Raw genomic sequence first — 15,096 nt, forward strand, 5'->3', positions numbered from 1 at the left:
ATGGGAGGGGCGCCTGGGTGGCTCAGTCAGTTAAGCGTCTGACTTCGGCTCAGGTCACGATCTCACGGTTCATGGGGTCGAGCCCCACGTCAAGCTCTGGGCTGACGGCTCAGAGCCTGGAGCCTGCTTCAGATTCTGTTGTCTCCCTCTCTCTCTGCCCCGCCTCCACTCGTGCTCTGCCTGTCTCTCTCTTAAAAATAAACATTAATGAAAAAATTAAATGGGCTTTCTCTACCTAGGGTTTTGGATTGGGAAAAAAAAGTATCCTAAATGTATCTTCAGTGCTAATTAGCCGCTGCGAACATTACGAAAAGCCACACACAAACTGGCTTTGTTTCTACAGCTGATTTGACACTAAGGCTACTTCCTGGTCACTTTGAGTCTGTTTTGCTTCTACTGCCTGGTGCCATAGCAGGACGCAGTTTTCTGCCTTGCTCCCTCTGTTAAGACTATTCGGAATCTGTACGTGTGCATGGCCTTTATGTTACAAAGCACAAACCCGGGCACTCAGTTCCTGCAGTGGGTCTCTTAAGACGGGCCGACCAGAGGATGTGCAGTGGTCACATTTTAGATTATCAGCAAGTCGAAAAAGCCAACAAAGCTTTTCTCACGCCAAACTGGTTGGTCCCTGAGAAGATGTCTGTGGAGCCCCTTTTGAGAAATGCTGGCTGGAAAAGAAAACCATCTGTACCCTTAGGGTAGACACAGATAAAGTGACCTCTTTTCATTTCTTTCTGTTCCTGAGAGATCTTGAAGCTGTGAGGAGGCTGAGGGGAAGGGAGCAGCAGGGGCCAGGCCAAGGCTTTAGAACCAGGTAGGGTACCAGCCTGGGATGGGTAACAGGAGATGCCAACACCTGCTCCCCTCAGGTCAGCTGGAAATTCTCCAGTTCTTGCCCTGAGGACAAGGGAGGGGGACAAAGGGAATTAAGCCCTTTTGACTGCTGACAACAGCTACATTAGGGATAACTATTTGGAAAGACTCAGCCCAGCAATTAAGAGTTAAAGACTGAGGAACCTGGTGCCCTAAGGCAGAACTTCTCAACCTGGCCGCCTATTAGAATCTCCAGGGGAGCCCTTTAAAGGGGCTGATGTGCGGATTCATCACTGGAGATTTGAATTAATTGGTAAGGGGTTGGGCATCAGTCTTTGTAAAAGTTCCCTAGGGGGTCCTAATGTGCAGCCAAGGTGGCTGACCACTGTTTTAAGGGCTGCTTTTTTTTTCTGTGGCATAATTACACTTAAGGCCACCTGCATTCATTTATTTAATGGCAGGAAGGGAGCAGCCTTTATTGAACGCACTGTGTTAACTCTTTAAATAATAGTACATAGGACAATAGTAATAGCAGTTAGCATTTACTGAAAGCTTGTTATGTGCCGGGAGTTATTTGAACCACTTTACATCCATTTAATCTTTGCAACATCTCTATGAAATGGATATTATTATCTTCCATTGTACAAATGAGCAAACAGAGGCTCAGCGAGACCAAGAAATTTGCCTCGAATCATTTGGGGACAAACAAATAAATATATAAATGAAAGTAATAACTTGCCCAAGGTCATGCAGGAAGGGGGACAGGATTTGAGCCATGGCCAATAGCTCTTCTGCTGCCCCAATTAACTGTTATCTCAGTGAATACGTTTAGCAAATATTTATTGAATATGGACCATAAAATTATAAATGTGCCTGACACTAGTCTAGATGTTGGGGATATGAAGATAAGCAAGACAAAATTTGTGCTCTACAATCTTATCAGAAAGACAGCTAATTCCTAAACAATGTGATCGATGCTATCAGGGTGACCAAACGCCCCATTTGCGTAGGACTCTCTGGTTTTAGCACTAAAAGTCCTGCATTCTTCAAAACCCCTCAGTCCTGGGTGAGCTGGGAAGGTTGATCACCCTAACTGCCATAGAGGGGTGTAACTGGGCTGTAGTAAGTTTGCATGGGATGGTGGGGGGGGGGTGGTGTGTGAATGAGAGATGAGGAAAAGCTTCACAGAGGAGTCTATGTCTTATTTGTAGAATGATTAGGAGGGGAGAAGGGTAGAGAACATTTCTCCTAGAACTAGAGAATAGCTCAGACAATAGCCTGGAGGGGAGGGACAGCAAGTGGTTTAGTAGAGTTTAGGGTCCATGGGGTTGAGGGTAGATGAAGCTGGGGGTGGGAAAGCTGAGGCCAGGCTATGGGATTTGGTCTCTAGAGGCGGAGTTCACCTCCAGGGTTTCAGCAAAGGAGTATTATGCTCGATTTTGCATTTGTGAAGATAACTCTGGTTCTGAGAGTAGGGTTGAGGACTCACCTGAGGGGAGGAGTCTGGACTCTGAGGGACCAGTTTGGGAGATGATATGACACAGGTAGGATCTGAAGACAGGAAAGAATGACAACAATCATATCTAACGCCTACTGATGCCTTCACGTGTACCTGGCACCGGGATGAGCTCTTTACATGTGTTTTCTCATTTCATCCTGACAATGAACTCTTGAGTCATCTGCTATTTTTATGCCCACATTAGAGATCAGGAAATTCAGACTCAGGGTAAGTCAATTCAGTTTAAAAAGTCACACAAAGAGTAAATGGCAGAACCAAGACTCAAACTCTTGCCTTCTGAATTTAAATAGATATGCTTAACCACGGTGTTACCTGACATAAACTCAGTCATTATGTATTTGTTCATTCAGTGGAGTGACATTTACTGAATATTCACTCTGTGCCAGGCATATTTCTGTCTGGTGGGGATATAGCTGTGAACAAAACAGTCAGTTCTGATTTGATGGCTATTGCATTTGTGTGTGTGTGTGTGTGTGTGTTGGGAAGAGAGATAAGCAGATGAATGTGGGTGGCTTTGGAACTTCATTTTGAGGGAGTAGAGACAGGGTTTGGCAATGTGGCAGTGAGCAGGGGGAAGAGTATGGGAGCCCCCCAGGTTGCCAGTAGAGCTAGGGCGTTCCGGAGGCAGGAGAGGTTGGGGGTGGGAAGATGAGAATCCAATTTTGCACATTTTTGAGGTTTCTGGAATCAGAAGATCTTTTATTTTATTTTTTTAAGTTTAGTTATTTTGAGAGGGAGAGAGGGAGCATGAGCGAGGGGGGAGGGGCAGAGAGAGAGGGAGAGAGAGAGAATCTCAAAAAGACTCCACACCATCAGCTCGGAGCCCAACGTGGGACTTGAACTCATGAACTGCGAGATCATGACCTGAGCCCAAATCAAGAGTCAGACCCTTAACAGACTGAGTCACCCAGGTGCCCCTGGAATCAGAAGATCTTAAGAATGGTCATGGGGCACACGGAGAGGGTGGTTTAAAGCCGGGGCCATGGTTGAGGACCCGGGGAGAGGGTGCGGAATGAGGAGAGGTCTCGGGTGGAAGCCCTGAGGACTGGGCTACAGGCAGAGGTGCCAGATGCAGAGAGGGAGATGGAAGGTCACAGAGAAGATGGGACACCCGGAGAGAAAGAGGGCCAGGCCCTCCAGGGAGCAGAGACTTCCAAGGCAGGAAGCCCCAGCATCATTAAAGGCCACCTAGAGGTTCGGGGGAGGAATAGCAAGAGATATTGAGGGACGAAGGAGACAAGCAAAGTTCAGGGATTTTTTTTTTTTTTTTTTCGAAAGCAGGGGTGTCTAGCAGAGGACTGAAGATCCTGGAGAAAGTAGAGGCGGTTGGTGGAACAAAAGCCTTCGAGGACACAGAGGAGACGGGATCCAGGGTCAAGGTGGAGGCGGGCCACAGCCCTGAGACCCCAGGGGAGCCCGGAAAGGTGGAGAAGGATGCGGAGTAGCCCTTCTTGGGAAGCAGGTGGCAAAGTCATTTTGGAGAAAGAAGGGTCCAGAGTGGAGCCGGGGAGGCATCCACAGAGGGCTGCAGGTTGGGAATTCGCAGTGTGGGGTTTGGGAGAGATGCCACCTGGGTCCATCTCAAAACTTACCACTTCTCTGCCCCAGTCCTTCGAAGAGCTCTGCCTGGGAATCAAAACATGAACTTTTGCAAACGTGCAACCTAATTCGGGCCTCTGGCGGGAGGCTGATGATGCCAGTTGTGGGAATCACAGCAGGACAGGCCTGGAGGGGTGTCTCTGGACACAGGTGGGTGGGTTGGGGGGGGTGGCTCCCGCTTGGAAGTGCAGACCCTGAAACACCGAGACAATAGCTGATGTGTTCTCGTCAAGCAGGCTGGAGTTGGCCTCACGATGTTCGCTATTTATTTTATAAACAGCCCCCCAGAGGGTGAGCTGCCCCCCTCCTCACCCTCCACTTGGCTGGAGAAAGAAGTCTGTGGCTTGTTTAGTTCTGCCCAGCTGGTCTTCCCCTCTCAGAATCTTCATTTTGAGAAGAAAGCGAATGGATGTGACCTTGACGTGTATGAGACCAGCACGGCAGTGCAAGACGAGCCGTGGACAGACGGTGCAGCCCGGGCTCAGAGGTGGGGGCCCCCCCACATCACGCCCTTTGTGTCCTGTTGAAATCCCATAGAAAGTTCCTCACTGCGTGGTACCTTCTGTTGCAGCGTGATTGGCCGGGAAGGCGCCATCAGCCAATATTATGTCATCACTGGTTGTTGGGGGGTCTCCTAGGGGACACTGGAGAAACTTTGATAGAAATATTTCTCTTTGGCAACGGCCCACCGTTTCCATGGTTTGACAATACTAACCAGATGGAGGCCAGCAAAGGAGAAGCCGGCCTCGGGGAGAGAAGGCCCGCAGGCACTCGTGTCCAGCCCCGGGCAAGTTACATGACCTCATCAGGCCTCCGTTCTCTCTCTCTTTTTTTTACTGTTTATTTTTGAGAGAGAGAGAGAGACAGAGCACGAGTCGGGGAGGGGCAGAGAGAGAGGGAGACACAGAATCTGAAGCAGGCTCCAGGCTCTGAGCTGTCAGCATAGAACCTGACACAGGGCTTGAACTCACAATCTGTGACATCGTGAGCTGAGCCGAAGCCCGACGCTTAACCGACTGAACCAACCAGGCGCCCCTCTAATCTTTGAAATGGAACAACCACGAGAGCCCCACTTATCTTCCGGTGTTGTGAGAGTGAGTATTACAGAAGTTTGCACAATTTTGAGTTCTTTGGGTGAATCATGGTAAAGTCCCTTGGAGTATATATTTTAGGAACTAACGGAATAATAAACGAAGCAGAACTTAAATGTAATAATGTTAATTTTGCACGGGTCTCGTAAACTATCGTTGGCCGTTTGTAGAGGTCTAACTCATTTTAGTAAAGAGCCCTCTCACCTGATAGTAACAGCACATTTTTAAACATGCTATTAAAACATTTTTATCGCACGTCCTGGTAGCACAGACTGCTGTGTGGGGGAAAGTTGGATGTGAAATAACCTTTGCTTCATTCGTTTCCATCATACTTAATAGATCCAGGCCTATACTTTCATTTTCAAAATGTATCATTTTTATTGTTACAAGGCAATACATACCCATTTCAGAAAGATCAGAAAATGCAGACAAGAAACAAAGATACTTTTTTAAAAAAAATTATGTTTATTTATTTTTGAGAGAGAGAGAGAGAGAGAGACACACACACAGTGTGAGTGGGGGAAGGGCAGAGAGAGAGAGGGAGACACAGAATCCTAAGCAGGCTCCAGGCTCTGAGCTGTCAGCACAGAGCCCAACGTGGGGCGTGAACCCATGAACCGTGAGATCATGACTTGAGTCGAAGTCGGATGCTTCACTGACTGAGCCACCCAGGCACCCCAGCACTTTAGTATTTTAGATTGTTTTCTGTTTCTTTTTAAATAAAAGTGAGATCAAAACATGCATAGTTTGTAACCTGCTTTTAATATATTTATTATTTAATGTGTCCCTTAATATGTCAGGAACATATTTCAGGATAAAAGATTCCTCTACAGCATCATTTCGGGCACCTGGCTGGCTTCTGTTGGCAGAGCATGTGAGTCGTGACCTTGGGGTTGTGAGTTCAAGTCCCATTGGGTATAGCAATTACTTAAAAAAATAAAATCTTTAAAATTGTTACATATTATTCTACTGTCTGGACATTATTATTTATGTTCGCAAGCTGCTAGTGTTAGATATTTATGTTGTTTCTGTCTTTTTACAATCACTAACAATACTGCCACAGATGTTTTGGTTGCTAAATACCCAAGCTCATTCTTATTTCCTTACCACAAATTCCAAGAGGTGAAATCATGTAACATTTGAGATGTTTCACCTGTCGTCAGATTTAGAGACAATGGCTTCAGTAGGTATCCGTCAACTCAGTTGCTTTTTCGTGGTGCTGCGTTTCAGTCCTACCTAGTTGTGTGGATTAAACTTGATCAATGGAGCATATACCATGGGATGGAGTTTAATGGTTTGTACTCCTTTGGGCAGGCTCGAGAGTATCACCTTGCTGTAAAACACAGGATGGTGATTAGTACTTAACAAAACATTTTTAACTTATTTTTTGGAACAAGTAATAAACTCACATGGTTCAGTATTCCAAATGTGTGTAAGGGTATATCGTCACCGTTTTCTCTCTCGCCCAGGGTCCCAGTGATCCAGAGTCCCTCAGCATAGGTGGGATGTCCAACTGGTTCTGCTTTGCCTGGGACTTTCTGGCTTAGCCCTGAGAGTCCTGAGTTCCAGGAAAACCCTCAGTCACCAACCGAGTTGTTGGTTACCCTGTGTCACAGGCAACCAACATTATGAGTCTTTGTGTGTTCCCCTGAAGATAATATGGCAAGAGTAATCTTAGTATTTGAAAGATCATCACAGGTGGCAAAAATAAAGATCTTGTAAAAGACATGATGTCAAGGGGAAGGGAGGACCCATGGTCACACGGACGCCCAAATCTTATTGTCTGCCAGTTGTTTCTAAGCGTTTCCAACTCTGGAAATGCTGTCTCTGCAAAAGAACTCTCCCTGTCAGCCTTGGGAAAAAGGCTCACGTAAACATTAACAATCTGTGGCCCCGTTTTCCATAGCTGTGGCTGACCCTAGACTCCATTATCCTTTTGTTTATGATTTATTTTTTTTGTGGAGTTAAAAAAAGCATTTGTGTACCGGGGGCCTGGATTTTATAAATATGCTATTTGCCAAGTTGTCTTTTAGATTTCCCTCTGTGAATGTAACTGATTTGGGAAAGCCCGCATTCAGAGAAAGCATAACACTGCCCTTATCAAGTGTGAACTGAGAAAGACATCGGAAGGCCTTTTCCAGGCTAAAAATAGCCCCAGAACTCGGTGTATTTTAGCTTTGGGACTTTCACAAACTGTCTGGCAAACCAGCACATTATTATTTTATGAATAAGGCACCAACGTTCCTTTTAAATGTTCTGGCTTCAGGCTGTTTAACTTTTCGTGCAAAAAAAAAAGATGAATTATTTATAAAAATAGGCATGAATATCCTATGATAATATCCTCATTTCTAGCGGGGAGTAAAATGAGCTGCAGCTGGTGCTCTGTCAGCTCCCCCAGAGAGCTGAGTGGGGAGCAAGTCGAGGATGGGGACCGAGTGCCTGCTTCGGAAGGGGTTGCCCAGATGCAGCATGTTCTCCGGGAGGATGATCAAGTCTCCCAACTCACTCCTGCTCTCTCTCTCTTACCCTCCTTCGTCTCTCCATCTTTCTTACATCTGTTCTCCCCCTTCCTTCCCTCTTCTCTTCCCTCCCTTCCTTCTGTCCAAACTTCTTTCCTTTCCTTCCTTCCTCCCTCCCTCCCATGCTTCCTTCTCCCTCCCTCCCTCCCTCCCTCCCTTCCTCCCTCCCTCCCTCCCTCCCTTTCCTCCTTCCTTCCTTCCTTCCTTCCTTCCTTCCTTCCTTCCTTCCTTCCTAATTTCCTTCTTGAATCCTTCTTGACTTTCACCCTCCCTCCTTGTCACTCTGGCAAACTTCAGAAAGCAGAGTAAACTTGGTGGTGGGCAGAAGCTGTTTTATGGAGCTATTTGTATATGCGTTGTTTACCTGTCTCAACCTCAGTTTCCTCATCTGTGAAAGGAGGTGATCATTGTAATTTCTCCCTGGTCCTGTGCCGAGGTTTAAATGACACAACTACATTAAGTGCCTGAGCCCGAGGAAACAGTGATGAGGGTGTTAGCTGTTGGCAAAGCCTACCCTCTGGGGACCACACGGAATGGGGCATTCACGTGGCTGGGAAAGACAAGAGCAGGAGGTCACATTAGGAGAGGTTGGGTGAGGTGACCAACTTTTCTTGGTTTGTCCGGGACTAGCTTGACTTTAAAAGGCAAAATCCTGCCTGCTGAGTGCTCTCTGAGATGCTGGTGCCCTGGAGAGCTGGTCACCCTCCTGCGTTAGTTCGGATGCCCACTTTTATGTGCCCTCTCTTCTCAGCTGGAGTGTGGCAGTGCCAGAGCTGTGGCACGCATGCGGCCACCTGTCCTCCTGGTGACGAGGACACTGACTGCCCTGGCAAGTGGAGGGGAGGGGGAGAGCCACCTTGCATGCCCCTCCGTCCCTCCCGGCCACTTGGTTGTGGGGCACAGGGACAGAATGGCTGTGAAGCCAGCTCCCTGTCCCCCAGCAGGCCCTCCAGGCCTCCTAACCCACCCACGAGAAGCGGGAGGAAACCGTAAGAACTCAACGGTGAGAGAAGTATGATCCCTTTTATCACATGGGTGATGAAACTGTGCATAAAAGAGCTTATTGTTGACTCTGATTTGAGCGTGACATTTACTGGTATTCCAGGCGTGTGTTTTATACCATTGGCTGAGGCCTGTGCAACAGGGTTCCAGAAGCTTCTCCCACCACACCAGCATTACTCTCCTAAATGCACTCTGATACTCACAGCACGTTGGAGGCTCACAGGACATTTCTAATTGAGTAACAGACATCTGGAGGGGGTCTCAGACTTGATTAGGAGTCGGACAGACCGGGGGTAGGGATCGGGCTCTGCCCCTTGGTACCAACTGGTGTGGCTTCAGACAGTCGTCGGACCCCTCAGGGCTTCAGGTCCCCAGGGGGACCACAGGCCACAGAGGTTGCTGCGAGGATGGAAAGAGGGAGTGTGTGAAGTGGGTCTGGCACACAGCTAGCACTCTGTAAATGAGTTTCCTGTCCAAACTTCCCTAGCAGTGATTGTGTAGTACAGCCAAAACCTATTTATCGACTCTCCCTGACCCCTTTCTCTGAGGTCTGGAAACTTTGTTCACTAGTGATTAGATTAGTGGCCGATAGGTCTTGTCTGCGAATCGGAATGGCTTTCATTAAGGCCAAAGGCCACGTGTCCCATGCTTCTTCGCTCCCTGCAGCGCCTAGCTCATAACAGGAGCACACGCAAAAAAATCCATTGCCATGGAAAGAAGCTTCCAGATGACATGAGCTCTGCTGATGGAATAAGGAAAAGTGAAAGACTGGCCGAGACAGCACGGACTGCTCCCCTGGGTTTCTGGCCGAGGAGCGCCGGGCCTTCTCCAGTCCTTTGCTATGAGTGCCCTTCAGGAGGGTAGCTGGTCGCTGCTTCCCCAGCCTACAGGGGACCCCTCACCAGGCCAGACCTTTCTCCTACTGCCCGAGAACATGTGTCCCTCTCGAGTCCCTAAATTGAGAAGGCAGATGAGCCCCGGGTTCTTCATCTGTAAAACAGGGGCACCAATGCTTATTTACCCCTGGGGTTGGATGGTTCGGTGCAGCCATGCATGCAAAGCTCAATAAACAGTGGCCATTATTATCTGGAACTTCTTTATCCTCATGAAGTCTTTTGTTAAAAATTATTTTCAGTGCGCCTGGGTGGCTCAGTCTGTTAAGCATCTGACGTCGGCTCAGGTTGTGATCTCGTGGTTTGTGAGTTCAAGCCCCACGTCAGGCTGTCTGCTGTCAGCATAGAGCCCGCTTCTGATCCTCCGTCCACCCCTTCCTTGTCCCTCCTCTGCTCTCGCTCTTTCTCTCTCTCAAACATAAACATAAAAAAAATTATTTTCACTAACAGGCACCTGGCTGGCTCAGTCGGTGGAGCATGTGACTCTTAATCTCAGGGTTGTAAACTCAAGGCCCGTGTTGGGTATAGAGATTACCTAAAAATAAAACCTTGAAAAAAGAGAGAGAAAAATTATTTTCACTAAAGAGTGTTGGGGGTTGAGCAGCCCTGAGGTTCCCAAGCCCACCTTTCACGTTTTCCTCATACACACACTCTGAAGTGTGATCTCAGGTCATCTGCATACACGTGTTCCCAAAGTCATATTAAAAAGAATGATTGAGCTCAGGTCACGATCTCACGGTTTGTGAGTTCGAGCCCCGCGTCGGGCTCTGTGCTGACAGCTGGGAGCCTGGAGCCTGCTTTGGATTCTGTGACTCTCTCTTTCTCTCTGCCCCTCCCCTGCTCATGCTTTGTCTCTCTCTGTCTCTCAAAAAATAAATAAACGTTAAAAAAAAAAGAGTGATGTCTTGATCAGTTTTAGACAAAATCATTAAAATATATAGTGTATATTTTAAATGTAATAAATAATATATGAATACATAATTATATATTATTACACATAAAGATAACAAAATTAATATGTATTTATTTTAGAGACTAGAAAATTCTGGTACGGAAAGGAAGAAAATACAAACGCCCCACGACAACACCCTTAGGGATAGTTACTATTAATATGTTGGTTAAAAATTATATAGATGTATATTTTCCTTCAAACTTTTCTCTCTGGTGGCCTGAGGACTGAGATCTGTCTTCTGAAGGTTTAGGGTACTTGCCTGAGACTCACTGCCTCTGGGCTGATAGGGAAATAGGTGAGAGCAAATAGGTGAGACACGTCCAGAAGTTGTCTTGCTCTGAGGTCAAAGGTGGCATCCATGCTGTTACCTAAGGTAACTAGTTTTGCTTCTTAGCCCCTGACCCTGGAGGTGTCCCCAGCAGGAAATCAGAAACTCCCCTCCTTGGCTATTGGTGAGCCTTGAAGGTTGAGAAAACAATTTTCAGTTAAATATATTCTGCCATGTCAGCGCGCCTAGGTGGCTCAGTCGGTTAAGGGTCTGACTCTTGATTTCGTCTCAGGTAATGATCTCGAGGTTCCTGAGTTTGAACCCCACGTCAGGCTCTATACTGATAGTGTGGAGCCTTGGGATTCTCTCTCTCCCCCTCTCTCTGCCCCTTCCCTCTCTAAATAAATAAATAAACTTAAAAATTTAAAAATATTTTCTGCCATGTCAATGTTCCTTCTTCACTGCTCTGGTATTAATAATGAACATTTCTAGACATTGTGCTAAGCATGTTACAAATACTTTAGTCTCTGTAGTATTCTCATGAGGTAGGTTTTCTTATTATCCCTGTATTACAGATAGCAAACAGAGACATAGCAGGTTTAAGCAAGGGCACACAGCTAGTAAACAGTATACTGGAATTAAATGACTTCTCTTGTGCTTGCTATGAATAAATAAGTAAGTAAGTAAGCACAGCTTTGTATGTATATATAAAGTATGTGTATATAAATTTTTTTTTAACATTTATTTTTTTGAGACAGAGACAGAGCATGAACAGGGGAGGGACAGAGAGAGAGGGAGACACAGAATCCGAACCAGGCTCCAGGCTCTGAGCTGTCAGCACAGAGCCCGACGCGGGGCTCGAACTCACGGACTGTGAGATCATGACCTGAGCCGAAGTCGGATGCTCAACCGACTGAGCCACCCAGGCGCCCCAAAGTATGTGTATGTAAGAATCTCATCCGTGTCTGTCTGTCTGTCTGTCTGTCTCTCTATCCATCATCTGTCTACCTATCTATCCTTGTTTGATCTGAGTTATTTCCGAAGAATTTTCATCTGTTCAAAGGGAGTACTTCTCATTTTTGGCCACCTGCATCCAGATGTCCTTATTTGGGTGGCTTTCCTCCAGGGCTGTGAGTCTTGGTGGAAGGGCCACGCCTCTCCTGTGGGAGCTGAAGGGGGTGGGACATGCCCTCTCCTGCTCCTGACGGTGACATGCGGCTTAGGTAAACCAGTCTGATGCTCCAGCCCGGGACTTTGGATTCAAGTGATGCAACTCAAGGTCACTTTTGCAGCGGCGGTAATGGCAGTGGCATCTATGGTCCAGTGACAAAGGAGACAGTAGTTGTGGTGGAACCAGCAGAACATCTGCTGGACAGAGCCATTGGTTACTAGCTTGCTAGCTGGATCCTTCCTGGGGTCTGATTTTGACCTTGGCACTAGCAGCCCAGCCAGACTCACGTCTCTGTTTTCCTGCCCGTTGGAATGAGAGTTGCAGCCTGTGTGGCATCTACTTCTTCCCTTCCTCCTCTCTTAAGAACCTTCCCTCTCCTTTAGTTTTCCTCAAAGGGCTGCCCAGACCTCAGCTCCGAGGCAGGTCCAGTCAGATCAGTGCATGGCATTCCCCTGGTGGGTGCTAACTCATGATGGACTGGTCAGACCAACAGGAGGGTTTATATTCCGTGGGCAGCAGAAGGTTTTCTCTTTCTTGTTTCTTCTCTGCTGTATGTGGACAAGAAGACATGCCACTCTGATTGTCACTGTCATGATCTTGTGACCACCTTCCTAGGGTTGAAGCCAAAGCGGTGGGCAGCAGAGCAGAGGAGTGGAAGGGTCCAGGGTCCTTGATGTGATGTAGCTGCTGAGTCAACTCACCTTGGAGCAGCCCCATCTGGGACTTTCTTCATGTGAGAGAAGAGATTTACTTTTCCTTTAAATCAGTTCAAATTGAGTTTCTTTTCTTTAATGCTTATTTATTTTTGAGAGAGAGAGAGAGAAAGAGAGAGAGGGAGAGAGAAAGGGTATGATTGGGGGAGGGGCAGAGAGAGGGAGACAATATGAAGCAGGCTTTAGGCTCTCTCACTCTGATGCGGGGCTCAAACTCATGAACCGGGAGATCATGACCTGAGCCAAAGTCAGACACTTAACCAACTGAGCCACCCAGGTGCCCCCAAATGGAGTTTTCGGTTTCCCATAGCAGAAAGTATCCTAACTGATTCGCTTCTTTTCTCCTCCAGACCTGATTCTCTAAGCTCAGCATTTCTCAAATAGAGTTTTAGTCTCTGAATGTTTTGGTTCCTTCTTGATTTCTAGTCTTAATAAAGGTGAAGGACCTTAGAGAGTCTTTGTTCATGTAGGTTATACCTATTGATATTTACTGTATTAGAAGTTTATTGTTTAAACATTTTTAAGCAATTTGTTTTATGTTAAGTAATTTCTACCCCCAGCCTGGGGCTCGAACTCATGACCCGGAGACCAAGAATTGTACGCTCCACTGAGTGAGCCAGTCACATACCTCATTAGAAATTTAAAATGGAGAAAACTTAAAAATACTTATTAATTCATTTAAAAAATTTTAAAGTTTATTTATTTATTTTGAGAGAGACAGCGCAAGTGGGGGAGGGCCAGAGAGAAGGAGAGAGAAAGAATCCCATGCAGGCTCTGTCCTGTCAGCGCAGAACCTGATCTGGGGCTTGAACCCACGAAGCCGTAAGATCATGACATGAGCCAAAACCAAGAGTTGGACAGTTAACTGACTGAGCCACCCAAGTGCCCCTATTAACTCATTTCAAAAACAAAATTACAAATACATCAATATGTTAACATTGATAACACTGTTATGGAAAAATAACTGTTTTCTCAAAAGTTTTCTCAAAAAATAGAAGAGTGGCATTGTTTAACTTTTTGTTTTTTAATTTTTTTAATGTTTATTTTTATTATTTTTTTAAATTTTTTTTAACGTTTTATTTATTTTTGAGACAGAGAGAGACAGAGCATGAATGGAGGAGGGGCAGAGGGAGAGGGAGACACAGAATCAGAAGCAGGCTCCAGGCTCTGAGCCATCAGCCCAGAGCCCGACGCGGGGCTCGAACTCACGGACCGTGAGATCACGACCCGAGCCAAAGTTGGATGCTCAACCGACCAAGCCACCCAGGCGCCCCATTAATGCTTATTTTTAAAGGAGAGAGAGAGAGACAGAGTGTGAGCAGAGGAGGGACAGAGAGAGGGAGAGAAAGAATCCAAAGCAGGCTCCAGGCTCTGAGCTGTAAGCACAGAGCCTGATGCGGGCCTTGAACTCACAAACTGTGAGATCATGACCTGAGCCGAAGTCAGACGCTTAACCCACTGAGCCACCTAGGCGCCCCAACCTTTTTATTTTTGTAGATATTTTTAATATCTGACTCAATAGAAGATAAATGGATCTTTATATTTGCTTTTGCTTTCAATCTGTTGCGAATCTGAAGAATATGAAGGAAATCCAGCCTTACCCAGATACGTGCTCAGACAAGGGAGGAGAATTTTAATAGTCTTCAAATAGTATAGACATTCTTCTTTGATACTGCATCCGAACTTGCAACTAGTAGTTTTTTTTTAATGTTTATTTATTTACTTAGAAAGAGAGAGAGAGAGAGAGAGAGAGAGCGAGAGAGAGCGTGTGTGCACATAAGTGGGGCAGGGGCAGAAAGAGGGAGAGAGAACCCAAGCAGGCTGCACGCTGTCAGCACAGAGCCTGATGCTGGGCTCGATCTCACCAACCTCGAGGTCATGACCTGAGCTAACACCAAGAGTTGGACTCTCCACCGACTGAGCCACCCAGGCTCCCCACAACTAGTCGTTCTTAAACATCAGTTACAATGTGAAATCTAAAACCATGACAGTGGACTGCTGCACTTTGTTTCCTCAAAATCTGTTTGTTTACCTTGCACTTTGAATGGATCTGTTACCCACACGTGATTCCCCCACCCCCACCCCCACCCCATGCATGATTTTGTAACATTGCACATTGGCCGTTTAGAAAAATTGGTTTGCTGATTTATGCAGAGCTTCTAAATGTTGACATATATCATTATATAACATCTAAATTCGAAAGCTAATCAGAAAAGTCTTGAAGGATTGGGAAGTGGTCTAGCTCACTGCAGAGAGCATCCTAATTGACAAGTTTTCTAAGAATTCAAATTTTCACTCGAAGGTTTGAATTTTATCATTGGCTGCAATGCAGTCAGTTATTATCTGTGAAGTGACAGGCTCATCTCGTTCATTTTTGAGAAAATGCCTGCCAAAAACCAGGTTAAAAGCACTCTTTTGATTGGAAATGGTATTCCATGAAAAAAGTGGCTTGTTCAGTTTGCAACTCTAAGAATGGCACATGTGCTTTTTCTTAAGACAAACATCATGCTTCAGTGTGCAGCAGAAGTGACTTATTCATACTTTCCATTTCATCAC

The sequence above is a fragment of the Lynx rufus genome, unplaced genomic scaffold (genome assembly GCF_022079265.1).
Source record: "Lynx rufus isolate CCGP_SWC_20201006 ecotype Redwood Valley unplaced genomic scaffold, mLynRuf1.p SCAF_21, whole genome shotgun sequence".
NCBI lineage: Eukaryota > Metazoa > Chordata > Mammalia > Carnivora > Felidae > Lynx > Lynx rufus.